Genomic DNA, 15,607 nt, shown 5'->3' with positions numbered 1-15,607 from the left:
GTATCATGAGGAGACACACTGAATGGTGTTTGTAGACAGGGTATAATGAGGAGTCGCACTGAATGGTGTTTGTAGACAGGGCATCATGAAGACACACATGGAATGGTGTTTGTAGACAGGGTATCATGAGGAGACACACTGAATGGTGTTTGTAGACAGGGTATCATGAGGAGTCACACTGAATGGTGTTTGTAGACAGGGTATCATGAGGAGACTCATTGAATGGTGTTTGTAGACAGGGCATCATGAAGAGACACATGGAATGGTGTTTGTAGACAGGGTATCATGAGGAGACACACTGAATGGTGTTTGTAGACAGGGTATCATGAGGAGACACACTGAATGGTGTTTGTAGACAGGGCATCATGAGGAGACACACTGAATGGTGTTTGTAGGCAGGGTATCATGAGGAGACACACTGAATGGTGTTTGTAGACAGGGTATAATGAGGAGACTCATTGAATGGTGTTTGTAGACAGGGTATCATGAGGAGACACACTGAATGGTGTTTGTAGACAGGGTATCATGAGGAGACACACTGAATGGTGTTTGTAGACAGGGTATAATGAGGAGACTCATTGAATGGTGTTTGTAGACAGGGTATCATGAGGAGACACACTGAATGGTGTTTGTAGACAGGATATCATGAGGAGACACACTGAATGGTGTTTATAGACAGGGTATAATGAGGAGACTCATTGAATGGTGTTTGTAGACAGGGTATCATGAGGAGGTTTTCTTCCTGTAAGTTAACCTCTTTGCAAAAGTGTTTGGGGGAATGTAAGAGGGTAATTTGTTTCTTTGTTTGGAGATTTCCTTTGTGCCTTCTGATGGGCTTCTTCACTAGGTTACACAACATTATAAAAGAGGTGCAACTGTCAATTGTGGGGGGGTGTTTCCATTTTTGTCATGTGTCATCCCTTAAAGTTAAAAGATGTTTGAGCTCAGTAGATAGCCATTCTGTCTTGTTAAGTTTATAAAGTCTGTGGAATACCTGGAAGAATTTGTCTTGCAGCAGAAGTAGAATGTTGGTTAGGCTTACAGCTGCTGTATTAGGCTCATGTAAGGAGAGTATATGGTTCCAGATGTGGGCTGTGAGAAAGGCTCTGGGTTTGTTTATATCTGTGCTACTCTGGTTTCTGAAGGCTTTTAATATTGGTGGTACTTTTATAGGACGGTTGACAAATGTAAGGTGATTGGGTAGTGGTTGTTTAGCGATGGTGGCAGAATATTTATAATGGTGATAAAGTTTGGTATGTTTGTAATAATCAGGTTGACTATGGAGTATTTGGAGGACCCAGGGTTATGTCTTGCTGTTTCTGTTATGAGTTGAAGGAGACCCAGGTCTGCCAGGAAAATACCCATGTTAGACGAAAGAGAGCCAAGATAGTTAAGAGTGAAGTCACCTAGAATGATTATGTTACTATTTTTGGGACAGTTATTAAGGATGCTAGTGATGAGTGATTTGAATTTATCTAGAAAAGCAGGGGTGGTAGATAGGCTGTAGCAATCAGTAGCGGTTTGCCTTTATGAGACGGGAATTTTAGGAGAATCCAGTTAGGACTGGATTCTAAGGAGGAGTTTCCTTGGATAATGACTTTAGGATTTACATTACTTCTGTATAAAATTAGAGTCTCTACCTGATTGCTTGCCTGGTCTGGCATCATTAAAGTACTTGTAGAAGGTTAGAAAGTGTTGGATGTTTGGGGAATCTTTTTTGACCCAGGATTCTATGACTGCTAGAATCTCTGAGTTGTGCTTTGAAATTGAGTTGTGCGGGGAAATAAAAGCACTTATGCAGTCTAGCTTGTTTCTGATGTTATGTGCATTGAGGAAGACAAAGGCCAGTGTAGGAAGGGAGAAGTTCTGATATTGAGGAAGGAGAGTTGCTGGTCTTGGACTGGGTTCAATGTTACACTTAAGGAGTATAAAGATTATAACGGATAGTCTAAATGAGGTCTTTGGTGTTTTTAAGCAGAGAGAGAAATGTGTCTGAGTCTTAGTAATCATATAGAGGAGTGATCCTGACACAGGTGATCTGGGAGATAGGTTTGGTCTGATTACTGGGGATTGTGGTTGTGGTTTGTTGGTGAGGAAGTTATGGGAGTAGGGGTAATACATGATATGATAATTGGTTGTATAAGTGTTTTAGGAGGATGTTTTTATTGGTAGTAGGGGTAAGAGAGGTGAAGAGGAAAAGGAGGTAGAACAGGGTAAGTTGAGGAAAAAGGAACATATCATTGATTGGATGTGTGTTGTCTTTGTACAGGAAGTTGTAAGTGAAGTTAAGACTTCCAGTAATATTGTAGTACTGACTGCGAGGGTAATGAGATAAGAGGGTTATGGGGTTTTATTGTAATGTCATTTTAAGATGTGTGTCTTGCAGTTGTGGCAGTGGGTGAAGATCAGAGCAAATGTAATGGGTGGTCTGGGGGAGGTTGGTTAATTGTGGGTGGTAAGGGAGTGAAGGGGCACACAACTTCCACTGGCTTGGGAGTTAATCAGTCAAGGCAAGCGTATAGCAATGAACTCAAAAAGGGTAGGTAGTACAAATGCATGAGTTGTTCAGAAATGACAGCTTGGAGAAAAGAGACAATGCTAATAATTGTATGACAGTAAAATAGCATATGTTGTTCCACCACATTAATGGAGTAGGCTCACCCTAAAGGGAATGTTTCTAGTGAAACAGAAGTATTTTGATAAGAAGGGTCAAGCAAAGAGCAGCCATAGAGATACCTCCTGCCTTAACATAGTTATAATAAAGGAAAACCAGAAGTATAAGACACTAAGCACAACTAAGGGGGGAATGCACCTTCAGATTTTCTCTTTCTGCTTGCTTTTCCTTTGCTAAGGTGTCCATGCAAAGTGTTTCAGTAGAATGCACTATACAGCCGATGTTGGTTTACAGTGTGAAGACAGACCCAGGTAGCTTGACAAAGAAGTGAAATACTATAACTGTAGGCAGGGAAAAATGGCCATATCTGACTTATGGGGTTGGAAGAGACAGACTTTACTGACTGTACAGACACACTTACATACAAGTTCATAAAAAAAGCACTGGTCATCTAAATCAACCCAAATGAGGCCAAAGTCATACTTGTAGAATGAAAATGAAAAGAAAGAAAGAAAGAAAAATAAAAAAGTAAAACACTAACCTCAAATACATAATAAAAGATACTTCATTACTGGCAAAAATGATCTGTTTCTAACTACATAGTCTATCTAAAAATAAACTAAAGAAAGAGTAGCTATATGGTAAAACTAACAAATCCTAGCATAACTTTTATTAAGCTACCAAAATGCAACAAATAACTAAACTATTACTGCAAAACAGAAGATTTTCCTTAGAAATAGAATTCATATTCATTCACATGACACTCCATATATATAATCCTACACATACTGCATAGTAAAGTGTTATCTAGAAGAAACTAATGTAATTAATGTAGCCATTCAAGTCAATGGAAAAAACTATTTTAACAAAAAAGGGTTAATAGAATATATAGGGAATTTGCTTTCTATGATGCATGAAATATGGTTAGTCTTTAGTTAGGGCACTTGGTTTGTGACCTTTGGCTTTGGAATTCATCATGAAACTCATTCTCTAAATGTACAGCCTAAGATGTTTCATGTATCATATACCAGGCCCCCACATCTATCATATACCAGGCCCCCACATCTATTAAACACACAGACAGACACACGCGCGCGTGCACACACACACACACACACACACACACACGCGCGCGCACGTATACACACACACGCACGCACTCAGAAACACACACACACACACACACACACACACACACACACACACACACACACACACACACACACACACACACACACACACACACACACACAATGCGTCTGTTTGTGTTTATTCTTGTACCTCCAATCCATATTTTTTTCTGAACCTTTATTAACTCAACACACTGTACAGCAAAGCCAACATTGTCATATCCTACCTTGTTTGATAAGGAAGTAAACATTCTCAGAAACTAAGATTCCCTTTCTAGCTGACATATATAGGAATTATGCTCCTTAATGGCAAAGTAAAAGTTATTGCCCAATAAATACACAGAGATGGGTATCACACATGACCACATATTCAGGCTGTTTATTGGTATCCCGTATACTTTGGTCTACCATCCAGCAACGTACCCAGACTTCTTGTTGTGTGAGATGATTACATTAGTAAGAAAAATAAAAACATAAATAAGTAATCAGATTCTCTTTCTCAGTAGATATATATTTATAATGTATTTTAGTTTATGCCATTACGTTATATGCTACATTGTACCATGTTGATGCTATGTTTTCAAATGTGTTGTTTATGGAAAAAAAAGAAAAGACAATTTACTCTTCTGTTAAAAAGTGTATGAAACTCATTCGCTATTGAAAAATGATTTCCTTTCCAGGAAGTTAAAAAGACAGACATTCTATTTTGAGAAATGCTAACGATATCTGCCCTGCATGCATCCTTGTGTCAAAGGCAGAAGAAGGTACTGGCTAAAACGTTTTGATTAAATGTCTGAAATGCAGCTGGATGCTATAATCGGAATACATATATATAGGGTAAAACATGGGCACGTACATGTGGTGAAAATGAAATGTGTAGAATAAATCAGCTGTCATTTCTGCTGCCCTGCATATGCTCTTTCTGTTACTGATTGATAGCAGTGCTCCACCTAAATGGAAACACTGCCTAATTAGTGAAAAAGCAACTTTTATAGTGGCACTTACCTTAAAAGGAGACAAGCCTGGGAATGTTTTGTATTAATTTCATTAACATTTGATTAGCATAATTTATTGGGATATTGGTAGTTCAGGAGTTAGTACTCTCATTCTGAGGTCAGAAGGTCATAGGTTCAGCTCCTGCCTAGGGAAAAATGTTGTACATAATTCATCTACAATAAGAACATCATAATTTTACAGTGCATCGCTTGATACTGAAGTAGCTCTTCTGTAGCTGAGATATTAAAACACTCATCTGCATTTTTAGGATTCTTGGCACAAAGCAGAAAATAAGGCCCCTTTTTTTCTCTACTGAAATTGCCCTAAGGAACTTCATTTGCACAGCATGGGGACAAGGCATACATAATAATGTACAAATAAACCCCAGAAGGGCATGGCAGCCTTCCTTAAGAATAATATATTCAAATGTTGAAAAAAAAAGCAACAGCCTCTGGTTAGTGAACATTGAGGGTAAAGTTCCTCAGGTCTGTTGTGCTTACTCTTTACGTACTGTACTTTTGTATCTATCAATCAACCAATCAATCAATCAATCAATCAATCACTTTTTATAAAGCTAAATCATAACATGTTTTCAAGCAGACCACTGATTTCAAATATTTTCAAATTGCATATAGTTTCCTGGTGGTCATATGCCTCTGCTAAAAAAAGTCAATTTTATCATAGTTTTATAATATTTATAATATTTATATTCATACGTATTTTTTTCACATAAAAAAATATAAAGCCTAAACTAGGTGTACACCATTCTGAGTGAGCAGACAACACAGACATAACACACCTTCTTCCTTCTAATTTTAGTTTTCCTGCTGATATTCTTGCAGCTTTAAATATTGAGAAGGATTCATAAAGGTTACCACAAAGTGTAGACTACATGCACACTTAATGTAATCTTTCTGAGTGACTATAAACCACAAAAAGACAGGGGCACAGGAAAATAATTTTCTTGGGTGGCAAAAGCCAGGGTACCTTTTTGGCTGGGCTTGTATAGGCCCCAGGGCCGATAGCCTAGTACCTACCTATGAACCTAAGAATGTTCTTGAATACATATCATGTACACTTAGTGTAGGCTTTATTGAATCTGGCCCATAGTGCAGTGCAACTGTTTCAACTTAAAAAAAAAAGTTACTGGTTTTCTTCAAAGTTGACTTTCTTCACATGTGTGTATGTTATTATATTTTGAATGGATTAAAAAACTTAAAACTTGTGCATACACGAAAATACTTCAGCAAACACACTCTTTCCATTCTTATTTTGTCTCACTGACTGATGTGAAAATGTGCAGAAGTTTGTCCTGCTGACAGATGTACAGTGACATCTTTCAGACCACATAGTGCATAATGTTTGATGTGAAGCATCTGTTTTGACTAATATTATTTTAAGGAAAAAGATTAAAGCGTTCTTCACTTAGTAAAAGATGAGAGCTTCATTCAGGCAGGAAGAAATGAAAAGCCACATAAACTCTAACTTTGAAACATTTTCTAGACTTTGCTTCCTTTCAAAAGTTTGTACAACATATGTAGCAGAAGGTTTTGATAATAAAAATAATATATATATCTACACACACACACACACACACACACACACACACACACACACACACACACACACACACACACACACACACACACATGCACGCACGTGCACACACACACACACACACACACACACACACACACACACACACACACACACACACACACACTTTTCCTATGTTTTTTCCTGGCAGAATTATTGCAAATTGTAGTCTGATGCATTCTGTAAACTGATGATTTGCACATTTGATAGACAATTTATATGCCATGTACCTTTGGTTGGTAGACTTGGTGGGCTTAGCATAATAGTATTTGAAGCATCCGTGGTTGTGGCTTGCAAAGTAAACATTTTAATAAGTACACCTTATTTCAAGGCTACACATAACCTAAATGAACAGCGATGGAGTAAGTCAAGTATCAGCCTAAAAGCATTTATAGTACCCTAGTAGAATACTATACTAAACTTGAACCCACTTCTTGTATCCTACTATGATACTTATCCACCCATGCCGAAGAATATCTACCCCTTCAAAAAAAAATTCAGAACCAGTACTGTTTTGTCACTCTTTCTCCAGTTTGTGTTGCAACATTAGTTTAGTAGGCTTACTATAACTCTCTATAGTATACAATATTATTACAACTTGCTGAAGAAAAGGTCCTTGGGCCAAAATACTTGCTCCATAAATAAAGGTACAAATTAAATAAGTTGATTATTAATTTAATTATATTAATTAGTAAGTAAAGATGAAGCCCTGGGGTGCTCTGATGAGGTACATATCTGCTAAAATTCACAGTTTTGTGATATGCATGAAGTTCTTGACTAACAAGCTAATGATCATTATTAGTTATGGAAAGTCAGGATACCATGGCATAAAAAAAATGGATTTTGTCATCATGATAATAGAGTCTAAAGATATATTTCTCAGTTTAATTGACTAAAAATTTGAGTAGTAATCAACAGGGATGACAGTCACCCTCCCTGAACTGAAAACAATCAGGATCCAGTTTACTCCATGGACGACTGTACTGATTATAGCACTGTTCTTGTGATACATCAACATTTTTAATGGTAAGTCCTAGTTGGCAAGACATTTTAAGGCAGATTAGTACATCATGCGCACTTTCTTTACATTTGAGAAAACTCAAGTGTGCTTCAAGGATTCTTTCCAACATTTATTTATACATCTGGTTTAGTACACTCATTATTTTAAATTTGAACAATATGGTAAAAAACTACTGTTTTTGTAGGGGGGATGCAACCCAGCCCCCCCCCCCCCCCAATAAAGGGCTTTGAACCTACACTTCCATACTACCTCTGAAATCAGATATACTTGGAGAAAAGGAAAAGTGTTAAAAAAACAGAAATATCACATTTTTCCTTTTTGCAAGCTGTGCAACCACTCACAAGAGCGGAGAAGTTGTGACACAGAAAACACTGATGAAGCAAAATGTCAAACGTGTTCTTTGATTAAACAGCAGAAATATTTTCAGATGGAACTAAGCATCATACAATAATTAGTGCTGCTATAGCTCAGGGGACATTTGAGGACTTTTTTTTTCATTAAGGTAAATGACAACTGCATATCATTTTGCAGTTGAGTACGAAATATAGAAAAGAAAATAGGATTGTGGCATCCCCCTCCATCCTGTTTTACTTCATACTTTCTAGACATCTCACTGTACCCATCCATCACTGAGTCCACCAACTCCTCCTTCCACTCCCTGGACTTTCTCTGACTCAGGATTGGGGCCAGCTTGAATGTTAAGGGGATTCTTGGGGTTCATAGCCATTACTGCTTCTGCCAGGGGATTTTTTTAAAATTGACTTATGCTGAAAGATAAGTGTCGCTTGTCCCTCTCTAACATAGATGACGAAGAGGCGGGGTAGTTGGTTTAGATGCTTTAATATATAGAAACACATCAGGATGGATAGCAGCATCATAAAATATAAACAAAATGATTAACAGACAGACCTCACATACATACATGCTTACATCTCAACAGCTTACCACAAAATGTCAGTCAGGATCGCACATGCTCTGTATTTATACACGTGTGGAAGCCCTTAGATACCTTTTTAAAGATATATACACATACATTGATCTATATCCTCCCTCTTAAAAAGATTGTCTTTAGATTTATTTATTTTATTTATTTTGTTTGTTGACCAGTTAGTGTCCGTCTGGGCCACAGGCCCATTTTCAGTGGAGACCCAGTGAGAAAAGCTCTAAGGAAGATTACAATAGTATTTGCAATTTACATATTCCAGTTACAGCAAAGGAGATAAACAGACAGTAATATAATTGCAGGGTTCATACATAGAAATAACACAGCTAGGTATATTACAGAAATGTTGTTGTTCTTCTTTCGGCTTTTCCCGGTTAGAGGTCGCCAAAGCAGAACTCTGGTCCGCTAATGATTGGCAGTAGATTTTTTACGGGTGCTGAGGTGCCAGCTCAATGCCCAACCTTCAATGAAGGCACGCCCATTCTACACATGTCTTTTGAATGCCACTCGACCACGGGGAGGACATGCAGACTCCACACAGAAGGCGCTCTCACCGAGAATCGAACAAAAAACCTCTTGCTGTGAGGCAACAAAGCTACCACTGCACCACCGCAGGTTCTAGGTATATTAAGGACATATTACACAATATTATACATTTGTCAAAGCATTTCAAACATAATCTGTCATACAATTTAGCAGTTTTTTTTCCTTCCATAAAAAGTATTCAAAAGTTAGAATAAAAAAATTTAAATTAAATTAAAAATTAAAAGTTAGATGAAAATAACATTGGAGTTAGGCATGCATTACTACAGTCATTAGAAACAAACACAATGTTCATGTCCAAGTTACCATTTATCTATAACATGGTCTGGAGATGTGACTGGATCTAGTAACATAACAGTCTGGACTGGGTTTAGCAACAGGAACAGTCTTCAGTGAACAACTCATATCAGGAACTTCTGGATTCATCACAAGAACAAGAATATTCTCTGGAACTTCCTCTGGCACTGGAACACCGGACAACTCACTCTGAGATAAAGAGTTTTTTTCACAGACTATGTGCTGTGGTACAGGCTCGCACACCGGCATCAAATGTTTCCAATTCTGCCTAAACTCTACTCCTTGTGATTCCACAATGTACAATCTTGGCTTTGAGCAAATATTCTTCGTGACTCCAATCCAATCATAACCTTTGTACGTTTGTATCCTTACCACTTTTCCTTCTTGTAATGGATTGAGCAGTTTGCTGGTCTTATCGTAGTAGGACTTCTGGGTTAAACACTTCTTCAACAGATTGTTTTTCATTGACCTGTTGTTCTTGACACATGAAACCAACAATTGACTACTGATTGGTAATGTGGTTCTGGTTTGTCTCAACAGAAGTCTCTTGGCAGGTGAACCAAGATGTTTATTATGAGGAATATTTCTAAGATTCAGGAAAACATCACTCTTGTCTCATTTACACTTCTCTAGTAACTGTTTTTCACTTTGAACTGTACGTTCTGCCAAACCATTTGACTGAGGATACTCTGGGCTACTCATGACATGAGCAAAGTCCCACTCTTTGGTAAATCTTTTGAACTGTTGGCTTGTAAACTGTGTGTCATTGTCAGAAATAACTTTGTGCGGACTACCATGGACTGCAAAATGACGCTTCATCTTAGTGATGGCAGTATTGGATGCTAGATTAGGAAGCAGGCCAGTCTCGAAGCAATTTGAATAAGTGTCTACTAACACCAAATAATGTTGACCATTCCATTAGAAAGTGTCAGTGGCTACTGTCGACCAAAGAAGTTCAAGAATCTGGTTTAGTTGAAGTGGTTCTTTCTGTTAATGTGACTTGGTACTATTACACACAGAACAAGATAATAGCACTCTCTCAATATTTTGTGTTAAGGTTACTTTAAATCATTTAGTTTCCACTAATTATTTAATTGGAGGGAAAAAGGTTGCTAGCAGTGATTGGTTTAACAGTGTTTAAAATGTTTACGCTTGTGATAGAATTTCATGTCTGATGAAGCGTAGGAGTACTATGCAAAAACAATGTTTTTTACTAAATACATTGTTTGGTTTTATGCCATGCACACCCTTTGCCTGCTTGAATTTCTTATTATATTTTTGGAGCCTGGTCTAGACTTTACCTGGTGCAGTGGTTTTGTTTGGATTTCTTGCATTATATTTTTGGAGCCTGGTCTGGACTTTACCTGCTGCAGTGGTTTTGTTTGGATTTCTTGCATTATATTTTTAGAGCCTGGTCTGGACTTTACCTGCTGCAGTGGTTTTGTTTGGATTTCTTGCATTATATTTTTGTGCCTGGTCTGGACTTTATCTGGTACAGTGGTTTTGTTTGGATTTCTTACATTATATTTTTGGAGCCTGGTCTAGACTTTACCTGCTGCAGTGGTTTTGTTTGGATTTCTTGCATTATATTTTTGGTGCCTGGTCTGGACTTTACCTGGTGCAGTGGTTTTGTTTGGATTTCTTGCATTATATTTTTGGAACCTGGTCTGGGCTTTATCTGATGCAGTGGTTTTGTTTGGATTTCTTGCATTATATTTTTGGAGCCTGGTCTGGACTTTATCTGGTGCAGTGGTTTTGTTTGGATTTCTTACATTATATTTTTGGAGCCTGGTCTGGGCTTTATCTGGTGCAGTGGTTTTTCTTGGATTTCTTGCATTATATTTTTGGAACCTGGTCTGGACTTTATCTGATGCAATGGTTTTGTTTGGATTTCTTGCATTATATTTTTGGAGCCTGGTCTGGACTTTACCTGGTGCAGTGGTTTTGCTTGGATTTCTTGCATTATATTTTTGGAGCCTGGTCTGGACTTTATCTGCTGCAATGGTATTGTTTTTGCCTGTAACACCAAACAATGTTGACCATTCCATTAGAAAATGTCAGTGGCTACTGTCGACCAAGGTAGTTCAGGAATCTGGTTTAGTTGAAGTGGTTCTTTCTGTTAATGTGACTTGGTACTATTACACACAGAACAAGATAATACCACTCTCTCAATATCCTGTGATATAGAAGGCCAAAATACTAGACCTCTCACCTTTCTTTTGGTAGAGTCTGCTCCTGGGTGACCGCCATGCAAGATAGTAATGCATTCTTGTTGCAAGGACTTTGGAACAATTACTTTCGGACCTTTCATAATGATACCATAGTTGGACAAAAACTCATCTCTATATGGAAAATAAGGTTGCACGTCTTGAAGTAAACTGGATTACTTTGATGGCTATCCTTGTTGAATAAAGTGGTTGAGCCTTTGTAAAACTGGATCTGTGGCTGTGTGATCTTTCAGCTCATCAAGACGTGTGGAAGAAACATTTCTCACTTCCATGACTTCAAAATCAAGGTTCTCATTCTCATGCTGTTCAGTGGTGTTTCTGGGTGATCTGGACAATGTATCAGCAAGATAAAGAAGTTTGCCTTTCTTGTAGACAAGAGTGAAATTATACTTTTGCAATCTCAGCATCATACGTTGCAATCTGGTTGGAGCTGTATGCATAGGCTTTCTCAAAATAATGACTAGAGGTTGGTGGTCTGTTTCGATCTGGATAGGTCTGCCATAAACATAATCATGGAACTCTGAACATGCAAACACAATTGCCAAAAGCTCTTTCTAAATCTTGGCATACTGCATTTTAGTTTGGGTAAGAGTTCTCGATGCATAGGCAACGAGTTGACCCTATTGTAGAATGACTGCACCCAGACTGAATCTCGAAGCATCACATGAAAGAGTGACTGGCTTGTGAACATCATAGTGTCTGAGAGTTGGTGGACTGAAAATTCTCTGTTTCAGGACATCAAATGCTCTTTGGTACAGTTCTAACCAAGACCATGGGCCAGATTCACGAAGGCTTGCACGGAGTCTAAGAGTAGAGTAAGACTCCATGCAGCCAACATGTCCGCCGAGCGATCCAGGAAGAGCCGGTAGGGGCGTGTAACAGAGCTCCTTAAACTAGTCCTACACGGACAGGGCTGTGATATGCAAATTACCTCAATTGCAGGCGAAAGCCATGCAAATGAGGTAAATTTGTGATCCAGGAAACCCAAACCTGTCCGAGTAGGAGTAGTGTTATTTGCAGAAATGTACTCAGTTGATAACTGAGTACGGTTCTGCAAATAGCAAAACGGAGCCGTGTCAGCTGGAAAAAAAGCATGCATTCACAGGAGGAAGCATGCCAATGGCCAAAAATACAGCCATTGGCAATGGGAAGTGATGCAAATTAAAAATAAAATAACTTTTTTTTTATCCCGATCACCGGGGTTTAACCATAGCGCCGCACAAACGCGCTGCGCCCTAAAAAGCAGAAAATTAATAATTAAGATCCACAAATGTGGATTTTATAGCTAAAATGAATTTACAATGCAAGGGAATGGCAGGCTGAAGACAACATGGCCACCGAGTAGAGGTTGCTAAGGGGGGAAGCTCAGTCTAAGAGATGTAACTAAGCATTAGTAGGCAATCCTATGCAAATGAGAGTTAGGATAGTGAATCGCAAGTTTACATAGCAAATGAGCACAGTCAGTGGAGTGTAGGAGTAGGATAAGGGAGTAACAGAGTAGAAGATAGGTGACATCATGAGGGGGGTATGTATGAAAGGAGTGAAGCTCATTGGAGCAGAGTGACATGTGTCAGCTTACATTTACATAATAGTGAAAGAGGTGTGTCAACAGGTAGGCCAGGTAAAGTCAAGAAATCGAAGGTGTATGCCGTGGATAACACCAAAGTTTCTTGCTGAGCGTGCATGCACGCGTGTGCGCGCCAGTAAACCCGAGTAAGACAGTGTGCACGCGTGTAAGCGTGTGTGCGCGCGTGTAGGCTTGAGTAAGCATATGTAAGGCTGTGTAAACAGTTGTAAGCGCGTTTGCACCGGTGTGCGCGCGTTTTAAGAAGAATAAGCAAGCTTTAGTCCATGTAAGCATGTGTGCGTGCGTGTTAGCTGCTGTGCGCGTGTTTGCGCTTGTGTGCGCGGCGCTCCCCCCTGAGGAAACAGTAAGGAAAAAGGAAGCACACCAAATAGTGGAAGTTACCAGGGAGTACTAGCAGAGCTAGCAGGTGAAAACAATCAGAATCAGGCAATTACCCAGGCAGAACACTAGCCCAGCCCAGCCCAGCACTTAAAACTCTGCAAACAACAGTCCATTATGTTTCTCTCAAGAGACACTGCAACACTGCAGTAAGCTAATAGAAGTGAAAACTGAAAAGGCTTCACTGAGACAAAAATGTTAGGGGCTGCCATTGCTGTTATAAGGCGACATATGCAACATGCTGAGGGTGGTGATAATGCAAATGCTGCTGGACAACCCACAGTGAGGAGACGGAGAAGAGTGTACAGGCCCAGGGTTACCTACCAGGGGCTACATGAGCTGGAGATAGTGGAGCGCTATAGAGTGGACAGAGACCTCTTGCAGCAAATTGTTGAGCTGTGCAGGCCACGCCTCACACACAGAACCAACAGAGGGGAACCCATCCCAGTGGAAACTAAGGTATGTGTTGGCCTAAGAATATTAGCAACAGGTACCTTCCAGAGACCAACTGGTGATATGATGGGGATATCACAGGCATCAGCATCCAGGGTACTGCACCAGTTCCTGGATGCCATGTCAGCACATGTCGGTGATCATGTATATTTCCCCAATTCCCGTGAGGTATTGGCCAGCAATATGCATCTCTTCCAGCAAATAGCGGAATACCCTGAGGTAGTGGGTGCAATAGACTGCACGCACATACGCATCAAAGCACCAGCCGGTGAGCGGGGTAGGGTCTACTTCAACCACAAGGGCTTCCCCTCCATCAACTGCCAGGTCATGTGTGATGCCCAGGGCATAATACTGAATGTGTGTGCTGGCTGCCCTGGAAGCTACCATGATTCCCATATCTGGCATCTGACGCAGCTGTACCAGACATTTGCCAATGGGGACATCCCACATGGTCACCTAGTGGGGGATGCTGGCTATGCACTGGAGCCGTGGCTGATGACACCCATCAGAAATGCACACACACCTGAACAGGAATGCCATAATGAGGCACATGCACAAACACGAAATGTAATCGAGCATGTGTTTGGGCTGCTCAAGTCATGGTTCCGGTGCCTGGACACATCTGGTGGAGCCTTGCAGTACTCACCAACTACATGTACCCAAATTGTCATGGTATGTGCTATGCTACATAATATGATCCTGCGAAAACAGCTGCAGCAGGACCAGCATAGGCCTGGGCCAAACAGCCCCCCACCATTGCCAAGGCCATCACAGGCAGAGCGTGACTCGGAGGAGGAACAACCTGAGCCTGCCCCAGTAGGCAGAAGGAGGCATGCCCAGTATGCTTTGGCCTTGGCAAAGAGGCAATGCATAGCACATACACTGGCTCAGTAGGAACTCTGGAAATGATACCTCTCTCTGACCCGCACATATAGTAAAAGGGATGCCTACGTTGACACTACCTGCTTTCAAACATGTATAGGGAGTGTAGTATGTGCATCCAACATAGGCAGCCCTGCATCAACACCTGAGGCATGATTGCCATGTGTTAAGCAATATAAAGCAGTGCTAAACAGCATTTACCATCATGAAGTCAATGTAAACAAAATCGCACACACCAACTACTACAAATGTGGTCAATGTAGAGTAATATTGGCCAATGTCCAGCAATGATGGTTAATATTGAGCAATGTTGGACAAGCTGGGTCTAGGTAGGGCATAGCTGAACAAAAGCCAACATGCTCATATTTGCTCTACTGGCCCCTAAGCAGTCTGGTCTGCTCAGTATGAAAATATAAGCGGCAATGGGCCTCAAACCCAGGATACTGTGCACTATAGTCATAGTACTGAACCACTAAACCATGACAGTAGTGCAGTGGTTAGCCTGTATGAAGAAATGTTGATAAGTCTATGCAAAGTATTTCACGGAAACCCTGCAGGTACAGCATAATCCCTGTCGAGTTATGACACAAAGGTGAGTCCTGCAGTAAGAATAGAACCTGACTTTCAACACACACAGTACAAATGTTAATAATGGACATGTAGACATACATCAACAAATGTAGTGGACCTCAGACAGCAACATACTGAAAGGTCACACTGGGCATGCTCACACACTTGAATACATGAGACAAATGTCAGGCAACAGAACACTGACAGTCTGAACTGGGCATGCTCACACACTTAGGCCATGTTGGAGTAAAGCATTGGGCCACACATAGCAGGCAGTTGCATGTGTTAACCCAGGAACCTCTCACTACACAGCAATCTGCCCTGTGCACACACTTATATGACAACAGACACGTATATAATATAGTGGA

This window comes from Protopterus annectens, chromosome 2.part1 (assembly GCF_019279795.1).
Source record: "Protopterus annectens isolate FY-2018-M chromosome 2.part1, PAN1.0, whole genome shotgun sequence".
NCBI classification, from domain to species: domain Eukaryota; kingdom Metazoa; phylum Chordata; order Ceratodontiformes; family Protopteridae; genus Protopterus; species Protopterus annectens.
This window is presented reverse-complemented; position numbering follows the sequence as displayed.